The following is an 18,830-nucleotide window of genomic DNA, read 5'->3' as shown; positions in this document are numbered from 1 at the left end:
AAAAATGGAAACTTGTGCTGGTTTGAAATTACCTCAGGTCTGAAGTGGCCAGAAGTCATTACTCTTGGGTTGACAGGCCCCAGAGAGGAGACTCTCACCAATTACCCTCCAGTTCCACAGCAGCCAGAGACCTTAATTGAAAAGCTGTTCTACTTAGGGCTCTTCAGAAAAACTGAATTCAATTGTTCAATGTTTAAATTCTGAAAATTTTACTAACATTTTAAGAATTATACCAAAGAGATACACATTATAGCTTTGCCCTCAAAGGAATTATACTCTAAAATATAGACATATAAACACGCAAACACCCAAATGCTTCAGGAAAAATAAAGACATGGGTTTTTTCACATTAACTTTTTGGGTTTGTGGTTTTTTTCTGAGACAAGGTCTCGGTCTACCACCCAGGCTAGAATGCAGTAACATGATCTCGGCTCACTACAACCACTGCCTCCTGGGTTCAAGTGATCCTTGTGCCTTAGCCTCCTGATTAGCTGGTACTACAGGTGTGCGCCACCATACCTAACTGATTTTTATATTTTTATAATAGTAGAGATGGAGTTTCGCCAGGTTGCCCAGGCTGGTCTTGAATTCTGGCCTCAAGTGATCTGCCTGCCTCGGCCTCCCAAAGTGCAGGGATTACAGGTATGAGCTATCACACCTGGCCCACATTAACTTTTTAAAATAAATTTTCATTTTGGAAAAATTTTAGATTTACCAAAAAGTTGCAAAGATAGTACAGAGTTCCTGTCTATCTCACCCAGCTTCCTAAATGTTGACCATGGTGATTATGGTATGTTTGTTAAACTGAAAAAATAACACTGGTACAATACTAGTAACTAAAGTGCAGACATCTGGATTTTTTTTTTTTTTTTTTTTTTTGAGACGGAGTCTTGCTCTGTCACCCAGGCTGGAGTGCAGTGGTGCAATCTTGGCTCACTGCAACCTCCATCTCCCAGGTTCAAGCAATTCTCCTGCCTCGGCCTCCTGAGTAGCTGGAACTACAGGCTTGTGCCACCACACCCGGCTAATTCTTGGATTTTTAGTAGAGACAGGGATTTACCATGTTAGCCAGGCTGGTCTCAAACTCCTGACTTCAGATGATTTGCCCACCTCGGTCTCTCACAGTGCTGGGACTACAGGCGTGAGCCACTGCGCTGGCTGGATTTTTTTTTTTTTTAATGTGTCTTATGGTCTTTTAAAAATTGTGAGGCTGGCCGGACGCAGTGGCTCATGCCTGTAATCCCACCACTTTGGGAGGCTGAGGCGGGGGGGATCATGAGGTCAGGAGATCAAGACCATCCAGGCCAACATGGTGAAACCCCATCTCTACTAAAAATTCAAAAAATTAGCCAGACCTGGTGGTGTGTGCCTGTAGTCCCAGCTTCTCGAGAGGCTGAGGCAGGAGAATTGCATGAACCCAGGAGGCAGAGACTGCAGTGAGCTGAGATCGCACCACTGCACTACAGCCTGGGCAACAGTGGGAGACTCCATCTCAAAAAAGAAAAATTGTGAGGCCAGGCACAGTGGCTCATTCCTGTAATCCCAGCACACTGGTAAGCTGAGGAGGGAGAATTGCTTGAGCACAGGAGTTCAAGACCAGTCTGGGCAACAAATAAAATTAGCCAGGCATGGTGGCATATGCCTGCGTTCCCAGCTACTCAGGAGGCTGAGGCACGGGCATTACTTGAGCCCAGGAATTCAAGGCTGCAGTGAGCCATGTTTATGCCACTGCACTCCAGCCTGGGCAACAGAGTGAAACCCTGTTTCAAAATAAATAAATTTAAAATTGTGATAAAATACACATAACAAAATTTACAATCAACATTCAATAAATTTACAGTGTAATCATCACCACCATCTGATTCCAGAACATTTTAATCACCCCAAAAGGAAACCACATATCCATTAAACAGTCACTCGCCATTCCCCCTCCTCCCAGTCCCTGGAAACCACTAATTGGCCTGCAGTTTTACCACCGATGTCCTTTTTCTGTTCTAGGATCTAACCCAGGATACTACATTGCATTTAGTTACATTAATGTTTTACTCTTTAGATCAAATAAAGCTATTTTAAATATTTCATTCTCGGCCAGGCACGGTGGCTCACACCTATAATATCAGCACTTTAGAAGGCTGAGGCAGGTGGATCACCTGAGGTCAGGAATTCAAGACCAGCCTGGGCAATATAGTGAACCCCCATCTCTACTAAAAATACAAAAATCAGCCAGGTACAGCAGCATGTGCCTGTAATCCCAGCTACTCGGGAGGCTGAGGCAGGAGAATCACTTGAACCCAGGAGGCAGAGGTTGCAGTGAGCCGAGATTGTGCTACTGCACTCCAGCCCGGGCAACAGAGTGAGACTATATATATATTCTCTGCAGCAGCACTAGTTAACATACTTACTCAGTGTTCAAGGAAACTGTCCAGCTCAATCCCTCACTCTCTCTTCTTTGAGCTAATCCCTGACTATCATTCCCATAACACCTGAAGTGACTTTCTTACCTCTGCTTCCTCTTCACCAGCGGCTCTACCTGTCTTCCATGACACCAGCCGAATGTCCTCTATCCATGGACTTTTTCTTTGTTCTTTGATAGTCCATCCAATAAGTGTTCTTCATAAGGCAATTAACAGTATTTATGAAACAAGTATCATTATCTGACATACAGCCGGATAGCTCACAATTTCCCCCATTTAAATAAATTAGACAATTTTTTTTTTTCTGAGACAGAGTTTCCCTCTTGTTGCCCAGGCTGGAGTGCAGTGATGTGATCTTGGCTCACTGCAACCTCCACCTCCTGGGTTCAAGCAATTCTCGTGCCTCAGCCTCCCAAGTAGCTGGGATTACAGGCATGTGCCACCATGTCCAGCTAATTTTGTATTTTTATTTGAGATGGGGTTTCTCCATGTTAGTCAGGCTGGTCTCGAACTCCTGATCTTAGGTGATCCACCTGCCTTGGCCTCCCAAAGTGCTGGGATTACAGGTGTGAGCCACCATGCCTGGCTGACAATTTAATGCTTATAGCAGGTGGAACTGTGTCCCCCTTCCCCCAAGAAAATAAGTTCAAGTCCTAACCCCTGGTATGAGGAATGTGACCTTATCTGGAAATAGGCTCTTTGCAGATGTAATCAAGTTAAGATGAGGTCATACTGCATTAGACTGGGCCCGAAACCCAAGGACTGGTGTCCCTGTAAGAAGAGCAGTGACACAGAGGTATACAGGAAGAACAGCATGAGGTGATGGATGCAGAGATTGCAGTTATACATCTACAAACTAAGGAGCACCAGAGCGCACCACGATACCAGAAACCAGGAAGAGGCAAGGAAAGACTCTTCCCCTGGGCCTTCAGAGGGAGCATGGCCCTGCAGACACCCTGAGTTTGGACTTCTGGTCTCTAGAACTGACAGAATAAATTTCTCTGTTTTTTTTGTTTGTTTGTTTGTTGGTTTATTTTTTGTTTTTTTGAGACAGGGTCTCTTGCTTTATCACCCAGGCTGGAGTGCAGTGGCACCATCTCAGCTCACTGCAGCCTTAATTTCCTGGGATCCAGCAATCCTCCCACCTCAGCCTCCTGAGTAGCAGGGACCACAGGCACATGCCAGCTACCATGCCTGGGTAACTTTTTTAGTTTTGGTAGAGACAGGGTTTTACCATGTTGCCCAGGCTAGTCTCAAGCTCCTGAGCTGAAACAATCTACCCACTGCGGCCTCGAAGTGCTAGGATGACAGGTGGAGCCACCACACCTGGCCATTTCTCTTGTTTTAAGCCATCCAGTTTATGACAACTTATCACAGCAGCCCTAAGAAAATAACACAATGCTCATGGAACACAACCTAAAGTTACCTCCCCTTCTGCCCTTCTGCCTTTTCTCCTGAAATTCCTCTTGCCTGGAATATCCTTGCTCTGTGTATCCAGCTATGAAACACATAAGCATCCTTCACCGGCATCTTAACGTTCTGTTGTAGATTGCAGGTCTCCACCATTTTTTAGAAGTCTTAGTCTTTTAAAGATCCATTTATTCTGTCACAGTTCTGGAGGCCAAAGTCCAAAATCAAGGTATCAATTATGCAAATATTTGGTCCTTCAAAGCCATTCTTCCATAGTGATGGAGTCAGGTAACCAGCAGAGAAGAGGGAGACCATAAGTTTACATCCTTTTCCACTGCTGTCTACTTCTGAATTCTAAGAGTATCTCTTGTGATTTAATCATTCTTCTTTTTTTTTTTTTGGTTTTTGAGACAGGGTCTAGCTCTGTCACCTAGGGTGGAGTGCAGTGGTGTGAACATGGCTCAATGCAGCCTTGACCTCCCCAGCTCAGTGATCCTTCCATCTCAGCCTCCCGAGAAGCTGTGACCACAGGACTGTGCTACCACACCTAGCTTATTTATTTATTTACTTTGAAACAGAGACTCACTCTGTTGCCTAGTACAGTGGCGCGATCTTGGCTCACTGCAACCTCCGCCTCCTGAGTTCAAGCGATTCTCCTGCCTCAGCCTCCTGAGTAGCTGGGATTACAGAGGCCCGCCACCAGACCCGGCTAATTTTTGTTATTTTTAGTAGAGGTGGGTTTTTTTTTTTTCTTTTTTTTTCCTTTCAAATGTGATCCAAGTAGATACAGGGTTTCACCATGTTTGCCAGTCTGGTCTCGAACTCCTGAGCTCAGGTGCTCTGCCCGCCTCAGCCTCCCAAAGTGCTAGGATTACAGACATAAGCCACCACTGCACCCAGCCAATTTTTAAATTTTTTTGTAGAGGTAGGGTCTTGCCTTGTTGCCCACGCTGGTGTCAAACTCCTGGGCTCAAGCAATCCTCCCGCCTCTGCCTCCCACAGTGCTGGGATCACAGGCGTGAGCCAATGTGCCTGGCCTGATTTAATTATTCTTCTTCAACTGATCCAGTTTCCTCCATGAAGTCCTGAGTCAAAGTAGGTTTGGACCCAAATGAGTGCTCCTCTCTCCCCATGCTCTTTGCTTCTGTTCTTAGATTGGGATAAAGTTCTCCTTGTCCTGGGCCAGACATACTCTCAGGAGAAAACTTGGTATTGGGCTAACTCCATTTTAAGAACCTTATTTCATGAATCTGTCCCAGGAAAATAAAATACAGTAACTCGTTAACAGTTTTTAATGATTTGTTCTTTGCTTTTTGGCAAATTTGTTTATCTTTGCGAGAGGGAAAACAATAAAAGCCACAAGTAATTCCCAATTTTCAACCTAGCCCAGCAATTTAACCTCCTCGCTCACTTTGCCAAGGCTATCAAGTGTGCCTGGCCTGCTTTCCTTCTCTCCTCTCCCTGGTCCTGCCCACTGGCAGGGAGCTGCTTGTGAGTCATAAGATGACCAAGAGATCACACAGCAAGAGACTGAAAGAAAAGCAGCAAAGCCCTGGGTAATCAAGGCCCTGAACGGAAAGTGTCAGGATCTTAGGAGAAGTGGCTTTTTTATCTTTCAAACTGCTCAGTAATTTTCCAGAGAGATGTTGGTTGGCACCCACAGGAGTTGTGCCCCACCTACAGTTAGTGCTCAATAAGTTTATTAAGTAAAGAAACAAATTTAGGCCTTGGTGAGTCCTGGGTGATGACAAGTAAGCCCAGTCTTCTTATACAATAATTTATCATTTACCCACCCGGCCCATAGGAAAAAGAGGTTTTCAGGTTGTAAAGAATCAGGGCCAGGGCCAGAGCCAGGGCCGGGTGCGATGGTTCACCCCTAAAATCTCAGCACTCTGGGAGGCCAAGGTGGGTGGATAACTTGAGGTTAGGAGTTTGAGACCAGCCTGGCCAACAAGGTGAAACCCTGTCTCTACTAAAAATACAAAAATTAGCTAGATGTGGTGGCATGTGTCTATAATCACAGCTGCTTGGGAGGCTGAGACAGGAGAAATTGCTTGAACCCAGGAGGCGAAGGTTGCAGTAAGCTGAGAATGTACCATTGAAGAATCTGGGGCTGAACACATTGGCTCATGACTATAATCCCAGCACTTTGAGAGGCTGAAACAGGAGGATCACTTAAGCCCAGGAGTTCAAGACCAGACATAGTGAGACCCTGTCTCTACAAAAAAAATTAAAAAATTAGCTGAGCATGGCAGTGCACACCTGTGGTCACAGCTACTCGGGAGGCTGAGGCAGGAGGATCATTTGAGTCTGAGAAGCCGAGGCTGTAGTGAGCCAAGATCATACCACTGCATTCCATCCTGGGCAACAGAATGCAACCCTGTCTCAAAAAAAAAAAAAAAAAAAAAAAACCTGCTACTGCAGACTGCAGACCCCTTGCCTTGAGGATGGTGGCATTCACATTGCAGCTGTTGTGAAAATGTCCCCAGCATTTACAGGCTACAAGCTAATGGTGGAATTCCTACTGGGAGCCAAGAGGTCAGGGTCTAGGATCCTGATCAATGAGATCTGCTTATGAAAACATCTTAAAATCTAGACTGCAGCAAAAAACACTCTTGCATCCATGCTGTTCTGATTATGTATGCAAAACAAGTAAGAACTGCTTGTCCAGTGTGCCTCTCTACCCATAAAGGGCTTAGAAGTCCCCTAATTTGTTTTGTTTTCTGAGCCAGGGTCTCACTTTGTCGCCCAGGCTGGAATGCAGTGGTATGAACATGGTTTACTGCAACCTCAACCTCCCACGCTCAAACAATCCTCCCGCCTCAGCCGCCAGAGTAGTAGGGACTATGGGCACATGCCACCACAAGGTTTTGCCATGTTGTCCAGACTGGTCTCAAACTCCTAGGCTCAAGTGATCCTCTGGTCTTGGCCTTCCAAAGTGCTGGGATTACAGGTATAAACCAGAAGTTCCCTAATTCTGATATGTGTGGTCACTATGCAGTTCTGTGCTTTGCTTCTGAGGGACTGATCACCTTGAAGAACCAGAACATAAAAAGGTTACGTCAGGGAAACATTACCATTTATTTTTTGGCTTACTCTGAAAGACAAGTAAGTTAGTGAAGAATCACAACATGGCTCATTATTGGTATCATGGGCAGCCTGCAATGTTTGACCATCATGTTCTATCTAGTTATGTATTGATTTATTTACATTCTGCTTTGTTCAAGAAATAATTTCAAAGCATACACCCGTTAAAAACTTCAGTTAGGCTGGGCATGGTGGCTCACACCTGTAATCCCAGCACTTAGGGAGGCTGAGGCAGAGGACTGCTTGAGCCCAGGAGTTCAAGACTAGCCTGGGCAACATAGCAAGACCCATGTCAAAAAATATTATAATAAAAATTAAAACTTCAGTTAATGACATAGATGTGAATTTAAAATACACAGAGGAATGTGGTTGCCATCTAGTCAAATGATGTCTTCAAGCCCCTGTGTTTGGACTTTTTTTTCTTTTACTTTTACACCCTATCCACAAAATAAATCTTTTGCAGAATGTCAATGGATAAGGCTGATCAAAGCAGAGCTATCAGGTTTGAAGTACTCCTGAACGATGTCATAGAACCCTATGTGTTCCTGGAGTTTACAGAAAAAGAGATTGAGCAATTTTCCCAAAGCGCACTGCAAGTTAGGGACAGGAATGACAGCCCAGACCTCCTGATTTCCAGTCCAAGCCTTAATTGCCTAAACAGTGGCATCTCTTCAGGCAGAGGCAGGTTAGCATTTTTATTTTACTTCTTTTTTTGGTAGAGACAGGGTCTTGCCATGTTGACCAGGCTTGTCTCAAACTCCTGGCCTCAGTGATCCTCCCACCGTGGCCTCCCAAGTTGCTCAGATTAAAGATATGAGCCATGCCGGGCGGGGTGGCTCACGCCTGTAATCCCAGCACTTTGGGAGGCTGAGGCGGGTGGATCACGAGGTCAAGAGATCGAGACCATCCTGGTCAACATGGTGAAACCCCGTCTCTACTAAAAATACGAAAAATTAGCTGGGCATGGTGGCGCGTGCCTGTAATCCCAGCTACTCAGGAGGCTGAGGCAGGAGAATTGCCTGAACCCAGGAGGCGGAGGTTGCGGTGAGCCGAGATCGCACCATTGCACTCCAGCTGGGTAACAAGAGCGAAACTCTGTCTCAAAAAAAAAAAAAAAAAAAGAGCCACTATGCCCAGCCCAGGCTAGTTGTGTTTTGTTTGCAAAGAAACTGTCTTGCTCTGTCACCCAAACTGGAGTGCGATGGCATGATCACAGCTCACTGTAGCCTGGAACTCCCACCAAGGGAGGCTTAAGTGATCCTCCCACCCACTGAGTAGCTGGGATTACAGGCACATGCCACCCCGCCTGGCTGTTTTCTATATTTTGTAGAGACAGGGATCTAACTATGTTGCCCAGGCTGGTCTTGAACCCCTGAGTTCAAGCGATCCTCCAGCCTTGGTATCCCAAAATGCTGGGATTACAGGTGTGAGCTATTGCACCCAGGCCTCCAGGCTAGTTTTTGATTGCCACCTGACAGACGAGTATGCGATCCAAACTTTGCTAGTAACAGGATCATCCACCCAGTACAATATACTCAAAAGGAGCAGCTGGAGGGCTAGTCATTCACTAAATTGCCACCTCCAGTGTCTCAATAACAAGGCATTCAAGTTGAGCACTTAAGGCAAAATTCAAAGAAATTAGACATCTATTTTGGGAGACATGAGAGGGCACAATGCTTTCCTTCACAGTTGGGAGCTCTTAACTCTTTGTGAGGTAGAGGGATATTTGCCCTTAAGAAAGTAGGCGGATGAGGCCAAGTGCTCTGGCTACGCCTATAATCCCAGCACTTTTGGAGGCCAAGGTGGACAGATTGCTTGGGCTCAGGAATTCAAGACCAGCCTGGGCAACATGGCAAAACCTCACCTCTACAAAAAACACAAAAATTAGTCAGGTATGGTGGTGTGCGCCTGTAGTCCCAGCTACTCGGGAGGCTGAGGGGGGAGATCACTTGAGCTCAGGAGACGGAGGTTGCAGTGAGCCAAGATTGCACCACTGCACTCCAACCGGGGCGACAGAACTAGACCCTGTCTCAAAACAAACAAAAAACAACCCTGGCCTAGCGCGGTGGCTCAAGCCTATAATCACAGGACTTTGGGAAGCAGATCACTTGAGGTCAGGAGTTTAAGCCCAGCCTGGTTAACATCATGAAACCCCATCTCTACTAAAAATACAAAGTGAAACCCCATCTCCACGAAAAACACAAAAAATTAGCTGGACATAGTGTCAGGTGCCTGTAATCCCAGCTACTTGGGAGGCTGAGGCATAAGAATTGCTTGAACCTGGGAGGCAAAGGTTGCAGTGAGCAGAGATCATGCCACTGTACTCCAGCCTGGTGACAGAGTGAGACTCCATCTAAAACACACACACACACACACACACACACACACACACACACACACACAACAAAAAAACCCAGAAAGTAGGTGGGTGGCACAGCTTAATTTGGGTATATAAGCTCTCTTCATCTGATCTGAACCTATAAAGGACTGAGAAGAAAATCATTAGTACCCAGTTTTACCGAAGAAGTGGTATCTCCCGGCAAGCGACCAGGAACTTTCTTCACTTAGGACTGAATAGGTTAGCAATAAGTTTTCATCTGCTTTAGGGAAGCTGCTCATTCTGCTATCTGGACAGCAGGAAGGAATTCATAGCTGAAAATTCAGACGTCAAGGGAAAGCCAAATCTCCTAAACCCTGTTATCAGTTAGGCCTTTTAGTCATGCACAAAAGGAACCAATTCAGGCTAAGCAGAAAAAGAGCTTACTGGAAGGCTATCTAGCAGTTCACATAATTCATGAGAAAGCTGAAACGCCAGACTCAGAAAACGGCAGTGGAGACTCAGCCAAAGCCATGCCCGGTAGTCTGGAAGAACATCACCACCAGCATTGCTACCACGAAACAGCCTTCTAGACACCATTGGACTGTCCGTACCACCAAGAGTATATCCTTAAACATTCCTGCATTTTTTGTCCAGAGACATCTGGCTTCACTTTCCTTCATGACAAGCATCTAAGCATCCTGCTCTTTTTTGGGTAGGGGCATTGTCTTGTGGCAGAAGCCGAAAAACATACGTAGGCTGTACTGTGTCTTCACGATGCAGCACATCCGAGTCACGCTTCTGTACCTTAATAAATACTGTTGCCCATGTCTGTAGTCTCCTTCTCTTCCCTGTCTGCCTGGCAAATTCCTGTTCATCCTGGAAAACCAGGTTCACCTGGCCATTGGCATGCAGGCTCGTGAACTAGGTTCAGCTGATTCGATGCTCCCACCTAGGACTTAGAATCCTGAAGGGATAAAAAATGCAGGAATGATCTGTGGGGCCCTACCTCAAACCTACTGAATCAAAACTCCTTAGTCAACACCTAACTGCTGGTAAGAGACTGAGTTTTTGGTCAAAGGCATTTCCTTTTAGCATTTATTCTCTGGGTCCTGATTTTCCTTCACTTATTTCAACAGAATGACCTTTCCCATTGTATTCCATCAGAGTGCTAATTAGTAGCAAAACCATTGCTTAATTGTTTTTTTTTTTTTTTTTTTTTTAACTTCACATTCCCAGGTTACACTGTCATTTTCTTTTTGTGACTATGTCCTCGAAAATCTAGGGCAATAGGTCTGCTCACTGTTGTTGATTTTCTTATCCACAAGACTGCTTTCACTTTATTAAAACTTTCCAGTTCCAAAATTAGGCTACCCTGCTAACTTCTTTCCCACTTGAGTGTTCCACTACATACATTCCACGGCACTTTACACTTGGAAATACTTTCACACACTGGCTTGCAGGCTAGATGGGTTGTCCACCTTTTACCTGCAGAAGGTAAAATGGAAACTCCATGAAATTAAAGCCATAGCTATAAAGTAGTGAAGCTTAAAGTTCTAGTACCTAGTTCAGTCCCTGACTCATAACACGTACTCAATATATTTAACAAGTAAGTGAATGACCACGGAAGCCTCCAGGCTGGTGTTCTTTCTTTCTTTTTTTTTTTAAATGGAGTCTGGCTCTGTTGCCCAGGCTGGAGTGCAGTACAATCTCAGCTCACTGCAACCTCTACTTCCCAGGTTCAGGCTATTCTCCTGTCTCAGCCTCCCAAGCAGCTGGGATTACAAACGCATGCCACCATGCCCGGCTAACTTTTGTATTTTTAGTAAAGACAGGATTTCACCATGTTGGACAGGCTGGTCTTGAACTCCTGACCTCAAGTGATCTGCCTGACTTGGCCTCTCAAAGTTCTGGGATTATAGGCATGAGCCACTTTACCCAGCCTCAGGCTGGTCCTTTCCATCACTAGATCACACCATCTCTCATGTTATATAGGTGTGGGAATAGACACGTCTAGCTCCAAAAAGGATTAATAATCTTGACCCATTTATTTTCCTAGCTCCCAAGTTGTGGTGTTCCCACCAGTATTAGAACACAGTGGTCTCCAAAATCTTTCCAATGAATCCTCCAAGATTCTTACCAAGTTCCAGAAAAACTGAAAGAACATCATATACATGGATTGGGTGCAGCAGCTCACATCTGTAATCCCAGCACTTTGGGAGGCCAAGGTGACAAGTCTGCTTAAGGCCAGGAGTTCAAGACCACCCTGGACAACATAGCGAGACCTTATCTCTACCAAAAAAGAAAAAAGAAAGAAAGCACCACCTAACAAGAAGAATGGCATGGCTGAAACACAGAGCCTTATTTAAAGACTCATGGGGCTAGAACGGACAAAGAGCTCTCAGAACACATTTTAGATGGGTACAAAACCTGGTAATGTCAGCAGAAAGTGAGAAGCAAATAGTCTGGCTTCCTTTAAGGACTAAAGGACCTGAGTGATTCCCATAAGATGGTGGAGGGTAGAGTCCACAAGATAATGGAGTGGCAGAGATCTTCGCGCTGAATACCAGCTTCCAGTACACACATCCACAGAAAAGTTAAGGTTAACCTAAGCCTAATTAAGTGCTTTAACTCCTCTACACCTGATGGTAGAAAGAAAACCAGGCTATACTGGAAGTTAAATCTCAATTGGCCTTAAACTTTTTCTAGTTTTCTTTTCTTTTTTTGAGATGGAGTGTCACTCTTGTCCAGGCTGGAGTGTAATGGTGCAATCTTGGCTTACTGCAACCACCGCCTCTCAGGTTCAAGAGATTCTCCTGTCTCAGCCACTTAAGTAGCTGAGATTACAGGTGCCCACTACCACACCCGGCTAATTTTTGTATTTTTTTTACTAGAGACGGGTTTCACCATGTTGGCCAGGCTTGTCTCGAACTCCTGATTTCAGGCGATCCACCCGCCTTGGCCTCCCAAAGTGTTGGGATTACAGGCGTGAGCCACAGTGCCCAACATTTTTTCTAGTTTTCAACACTGTTAGGTATACATCCTCAAGTATAAGCTGTCACAGAAAGAAAAATGTGTAATTCTTTCACATGGGCAAGTTTCTACTATTAAAAAGTAACCATGACAGGGCACCCTAAGTAGCCTAGCTAGCAGTGGCAGCTACTACCCTCAGTAGCCCATGTCATAGCAAGAGCAAACACCCAAATAAAATGAACTAAGCCAACTTGCCACAGCCTAGCCTTGCCAGTCTACAGGATGCAATTCCACGTGTCAAATCAGCAAGAAAATTCCTAAAGTCTTTAGCTAAAATTACAGTAATTAAACAATTCTTTTGATAACCATTTGAGTAAGAACCCCAGATATTCCTGAAAAAAACTGTTACAGCTCAAAAGAATTTAGGAGCCTAGTGCAGTAAGGCCTGTTGTATTACCTGATTTTTACTCAGGGCTCAACCCAGTTTCAAGCCTATTTAATAATTCGTATCCCAAGAAAGTCCTTATTAGCCTCTTTGCCAACTGAATAAATCCTAACTCCACCATGGCTTCTGTGAAGGCCCAGGCTATGAGATGATGCAGAAATAGTGTCTGAGGACAAAGAACAGATAAAAAAGTTAATCTCTGCATCACTCAATCAGCAATGTGTAATGAAAATATCACTCTCAAAAGTGGAAGTCTCCCCTTTCTACCAAAAGGCATTAACGGATACTCATGGCTCAGCACATTCTAAAGTAGAAATTGTCACAATGCTGTAGGTACAAGAGACTCAACAATACCATCATGAAAAAACTTCGGCAATTGTTCACAATAAAATTATAACCAACTTACAGTCCTACGACATGGATTGCAGAAACCTTTAAGACCATCCATAGGAAATGGCTTTCAAACTTACTTGAAATCCATTTTATATCACAAACCCACTTTTCATACATGTATAAACTGAAATTGGTTGCACAAAGTATTATTACTCTTATAACATGCTACATATTTTCCCTTCTATTAAAAAAAAGTTGGCTGTCACAATTAAGTCTCTGTTACCAGTTGGTCGTGACTAGAGTTTAAAAAAGCACTGATCTACTACTATTGCTTTAATCTCAAAAGAAAAAAAAAGGCAACATAACACAGTTGCTAAGAGTACCAACTTTGAAGTAGGACTGGCCAGGTTCAAATCCGGGCACCACTACTTGGCTATGAAGCCCAAGACCTAGGTCATGTCACTAAGTTCTGTGCCTCAGTTTTCCCCTCCAGAAATCAGGAGAAACCTCCTGTAAAACTTTGTTATGAAACTGAGTTGTATTTGTGAAGACGCCTAGAAAACGTGCCTATTAAGGAGTTAAGATGCTGGCCCGAGATTCCATGTAGCTTGCCAGTGAGTGGGAAGCTTGGTCTGAGACCCTGGCTGATGGCCCTTCCACTGTATTACAGGATTGAGCATGCAAATAACATTGATTATATAAGGGCCTTCAGTGTAAAGCATATAAATGTGACAAGCAATGCTGGATGATAAATGCTTATTTCCTTACTTTCAGAAAGTAATGAGGGCTCATGCCTTAAAATAAATAAATAAATAAATAAAATAAAAAAAAAAACCTTACTAGATAAATATGAACTAAAGCCTTCATTTTCTGAGTGGCAAGGAGAAATAAAAATAATTTTCATTGATAATTCTTTTAAATTTGGCCAGTAGAGATTGAGATTTGGAGTTATTTGCCTCTGATTATTATCTAGTTTCAGGGCAAACCCTAGCTAGTTGCTAGGACTTTGGGCAAATCTGTGGTCTCTTTGGCTCATTTCTTTATTTTTATTATTATTTTTTTTATCTCTGAGTTTCCACACTTGCATCTTTGGGCTCATTTCTATAATCATAAGATGGAAGTTAGGCCCACCGTGTCCTAACATTTCTCCTTTCGAGGTTTTCCCCAAAGGGCAAAATGACAGACGAAGGGGGAAGTCAAAGAAAAGAAAAACAAAAGCCATCTCCAAATATGCTAAAAAAAAAAAAAAAGAGAAGAGCATTATTTACTTGCCATAGTAAGGAAGGTGAAGCGCTCACAGCACGTAACAGTGGCACAGAAATGAACTTGGTATGGTATCTTGAGTTCAAACTCTAGTTGGTTACTTAATAGACACATACATAAATTTTTTTTTTTTTTTTTTAAGGACAGGGCCTCACTCTATCACTGGGGCTAGACTGCAGTGGTGCAATCATGGCTCATCGCAGCCTTGATCCCCCGGGCTCAGGTGATCCTCCCACCTCAGCCTGGCAAGTAGCTGGCACTACAGGTGTGCATCACCATGCCTGGCTAGTTTTCTTGTAGAGGCAGGATTTTGCCATGTTGCCCACTGGTCCAAACTCCCAGGCTCAAAAGATCCACCTGCCTCAGCATCCCAAAGTGCTGGGATTATGGGCATAAGCCACAGCACAAGGCCCACGTACATAACTTTGGGCAAATAATTTCATTTTTTTCTGATCAGATGTTCTATCACTTAGGGGCACTTGAGAGGATTAAATATGAATGTGCATAGTACATGACCAGGTACCAGAAAGACTTCACTAAATGTTAGTTCCTTCTAGCTACATTTAAAAGGCTGTATAAACATGCTGAGGGGTTATAATTTTAGGGGCAGTCTCTAGTACTTCCTCCTGGGTATTACTACTTGCCCCCTTTAAAGCATTAACTCTGAAGGCATAGCCCTTTTTTTCTTCTGAAAGAGACCCTTTCTTCTGAAAGGGTCTCTCAGTGTCACTCAAGCTGGAGTGCAGTGGCTGTTCACAGGCATGATCATCAAGCACCACAGCCCCACACTCCTGGGCTCGTGATCTTCCTACCTCAGCATGCCTGGTAGCTGGGACTAAGTGTCATACCACTGCACCTAGCTGGCATAGCCATTTTATTTATTTATTATTATTATTTTTTGAGACAGTCTTGCTCTGTCACCAGGCTAGAGTGCAGTAGCGTGACCTCAGCTCACTGCCTCCCAGGTTCAAGTGATTCCCCTGCCTCAGCCTCTGGAGTAGCTGGGATTACAGGCATGCACCACCACACCCAGCTAATTTTTTGCATTTTAGTAGAGACGGGTTGGCCAGGATGGTCTCAATCTCCTGACCTTGTGCTCTGCCTGCCTCAGCCTCCAAAAATGCTGGGATTACAGGCATGAACCACCATGCCTGGCACCATTTTATTTTTTGAGACATAGTCTCATTCTGTTGCTCAGGCTGGGGTGCAGTGGTGCAATCAATGCTCACTGCAGCCTCAATCTTTCAGGCTCAAGCAATCCTCCCACCTCAGCCCCCTGAATAGCTAAGACTACAGGTGTGCACCACCATGCCCAGCTAATTTTTTTTATTTTTTGTAGAGACAGGGTTTTGCCATGTTGCCTGGCTGATCTCAGACTCCTGTGCTCAAGCAATCCACCCACCTCGGCCTCCTGAAGTGCTGGGTTACAGGCATAAGCCACAGTTCTTGGCCAGCATAGCCACTTTAAAGTGAAGTGTGGGTTAAGGAGTAAATCGGCAAGTTTGCCTCAAAGTGGATTTCATAATTATCTTCACATTCATACAGTCATGTCACTTAACAGGAATATGTTCTGAAAAATGTCTCATTAGGCAACTCTATCGTTGTGGAAATATCATAGAATGTACTTCCACAGTATATGGTACAGCCTACTACACACTTAGGCTATGCAGTATAGCTAAGTTCCTGGCCTACAAACACGTACGGCATGTTACCGTACTAAATACTGTAGGCAATTTTAACACACAATACTAAGTATTTGCTAAACATAGCTAAACACAGAAGATACAGTAAAAATCACTGTTGTATATGCAGTCCTTCTTTGACTGAAACGTGATCATACAGCACTGACAATATACAATATACGTAAACTTTTTTTTTTTTTTTGAAAGTCTCACTGTTACCCAGGCTGGAGTGCAGTGATGTGATCTCAGTTCACTGCAACCTCTGCCTCCCAAGTTCAAGCAACTCTTCTGCCTCAGCCTCCCGAGTATCTGGGACTAGACGTGCGCCACTACACCTGGCTAATTTTTTGTATTTTTAGCAGAGACAGGGTTTCACTGTGTTAGCCAGAATAGTCTCGATCTCCTGACCTCATGACCCAGCTGCCTCAGCCTCCCAAAGTGCTGGGATTGTAGGCATGAGCCACCACACCCAGCCGATACACGTAAACACTTAAGCTAAATAACATTAATTCCATAGACGGCAAAGCTTACCAAATACAAATTCTGTGTGGGAGGATGATAGAGATATAAGGAGAATAAAACATGCAAAATTGCAGTGGGGCACAGTGGCTCACACCTGTAATCTCAGCACTTTGGGAGGCCGAGGTGGACAGATCACCTGAGGTCAGGAGTTTGAGACCAGCCTGACCAATATGGGGAAACCCTATCTCTACTAAAAATACAAAAACTAATCAGGTGTGGTGGCATGCACCTGTAATCTCAGCTACTCAGGAGGCTGAGGCAGGGGAATCGCTTGAACTCCAAGGTGGAGGTTGCAGTGAGCCAAGTTCACACCATTGCACTCCAGCCTCAGCAACCAGAGCGAAACTCCATCTCAAAAAACAAAAAAAAAAGCAAACAAACATGAAAAATTGCCTTCATCAGTTTAAAGTGAAAGTCGCTGGGCGCGGTGGCTCAAGCCTGTAATCCCAGCACTTTGGGAGGCCGAGGCGGGTGGATCACGAGGTCAAGAGATCGAGACCATCCTGGTCAACATGGTGAAACCCCGTCTCTACTAAAAATACAAAAAATTAGCTGGGCATGGTGGCACGTGCCTGTAATCCCAGCTACTCAGTAGGCTGAGGCAGGAGAATTGCCTGAACCCAGGAGGTGGTGGTTGCAGTGAGCCGAGATCGCGCCATTGCACTCCAGCCTGGGTAACAAGAGCGAAACTCCGTCTCAAATAAATAAATAAATAAATAAAGTGAAAATCTTCCTAAACATAAAGAATGATCAAGTTGTTACTTTTAAAATACATCTAATGGCAGGAACCTACAATGAGACTCATCGTTGGACAAAAAGTCACATCTCTTCCTATAATAGGCCTAATTATTTCTGAATGACGACTCACTTCCTAAAAATTAGCCCATTTCAAAATAAGTGGCGAAAATTCTGATCTTCTCAAATTATTTTACTCTTAAGTTGTAGTTTTTATGCATCTTTAAATGGCCTTCCTAATATTTTTCATCATTTTTAAAGTCTCTACTGATACATATTTAAGCTACAAGGCGTGAGTGTATTCTACCATGTCAAAAGAAAACTTACTGATCTTCTTCACCAGCCCAAGATCAACAAATCACAGCTGAATGTACAAACATGTTGAAATAAAAATCTCTGATTGTATTTGGATACATCTATGTAAATGCCATTTTTTTTTTTTTTTTTTTTTGAGATGGAGTTTCACTCATGTTACCCAGGCTGGAGTGCAATGGCGCGATCTCGGCTCACCGCAACCTCCACCTCCTGGGTTCAGGCAATTCTCCTGCCTCAGCCTCCTGAGTAGCTGGGACTACAGGCACGCGCCACCATGCCCAGCTAATTTTTTGTAGTTTTAGTAGAGACGGGGTTTCACCATGTTGACCAGGATGGTCTCGATCTCTTGACCTCGTGATCCACCCGCCTCGGCCTCCCAAAGTGCTGGGATTACAGGCTTGAGCCACCGCGCCCGGCGTAAATGCCATTTTAAAGAAGACTGCCAAATAAGTTCTAACTACAAAGTAGGTGCATTTAAAATTTCTGATCTCAGAAATTAAAAAAGTTAAGGACAAAGCTCAAACATAGACTTAAATCCTCCCCCAACCCCAATACTTTACTTACACCCTTTTCCCCAGGAAAGGCGTCCTCTCTCCTACTGAGTTCTTAGCAGTGTTCTAAGTCCTCTTCCTCTAGTGCAAGGAAGCCCAAAAGCAGAGTCAAAGGAGATACCACGGGCTGAGCATGCTTTTAAAGATGCAGAGATCTGGCCGGTCACAGTGGTTCACACCTGTAATCCCAGCACTTTGGGAGGCCGAAATGGGTGGATCATGAGATCAAGAGCATCCTGGCCAACATGGTGAAACCCTGTCTCTACTAAAAATACAAAAATTAGCTGGCTGTGGTGGTGTGCACCTGTAGTCCCAGCTACTTGGGAGGCTGAGGCAGAATTGCTTGAACCCGGGAGGTGGAGGTGCACCACTGCACTCCAGCCTGGCACCTGGTGACAGAGTGAGACACTGTCTCAAAAATAAAAAAAAAAAAAAAAAAAGATGTAGTTCTTTTAAAGTAAGGAAACATTTCACGTTGGGACTAAATGTTAGGAATAATCTTTTTCTTTCTTTTTTTTTTTTTTGAGACGGAGTTTCGCTCGTTACCCAGGCTGGAGTGCAATGGCGCGATCTCGGCTCACCACAACCTCCGCCTCCTGGGTTCAGGCAATTCTCCTGCCTCAACCTCCTGAGTAGCTGGGATTACAGGCACGCGCCACCATGCCCAGCTAGTTTTTCGTATTTTTAGTAGAGACGGGGTTTCACCATGTTGACCAGGATGGCCTCGATCTCTTGACCTCGTGATCCACCCGCCTCGGCCTCCCAAAGTGCTGGGATTACAGG

This window comes from Sapajus apella, unplaced genomic scaffold (genome assembly GCF_009761245.1).
Source record: "Sapajus apella isolate SASKATOON/1434 unplaced genomic scaffold, GSC_monkey_1.0 scaffold31, whole genome shotgun sequence".
NCBI classification, from domain to species: Eukaryota; Metazoa; Chordata; class Mammalia; order Primates; family Cebidae; genus Sapajus; species Sapajus apella.
The sequence above is the reverse complement of the archived record's forward strand: the minus strand, read 5'-3'. Positions refer to the sequence as shown.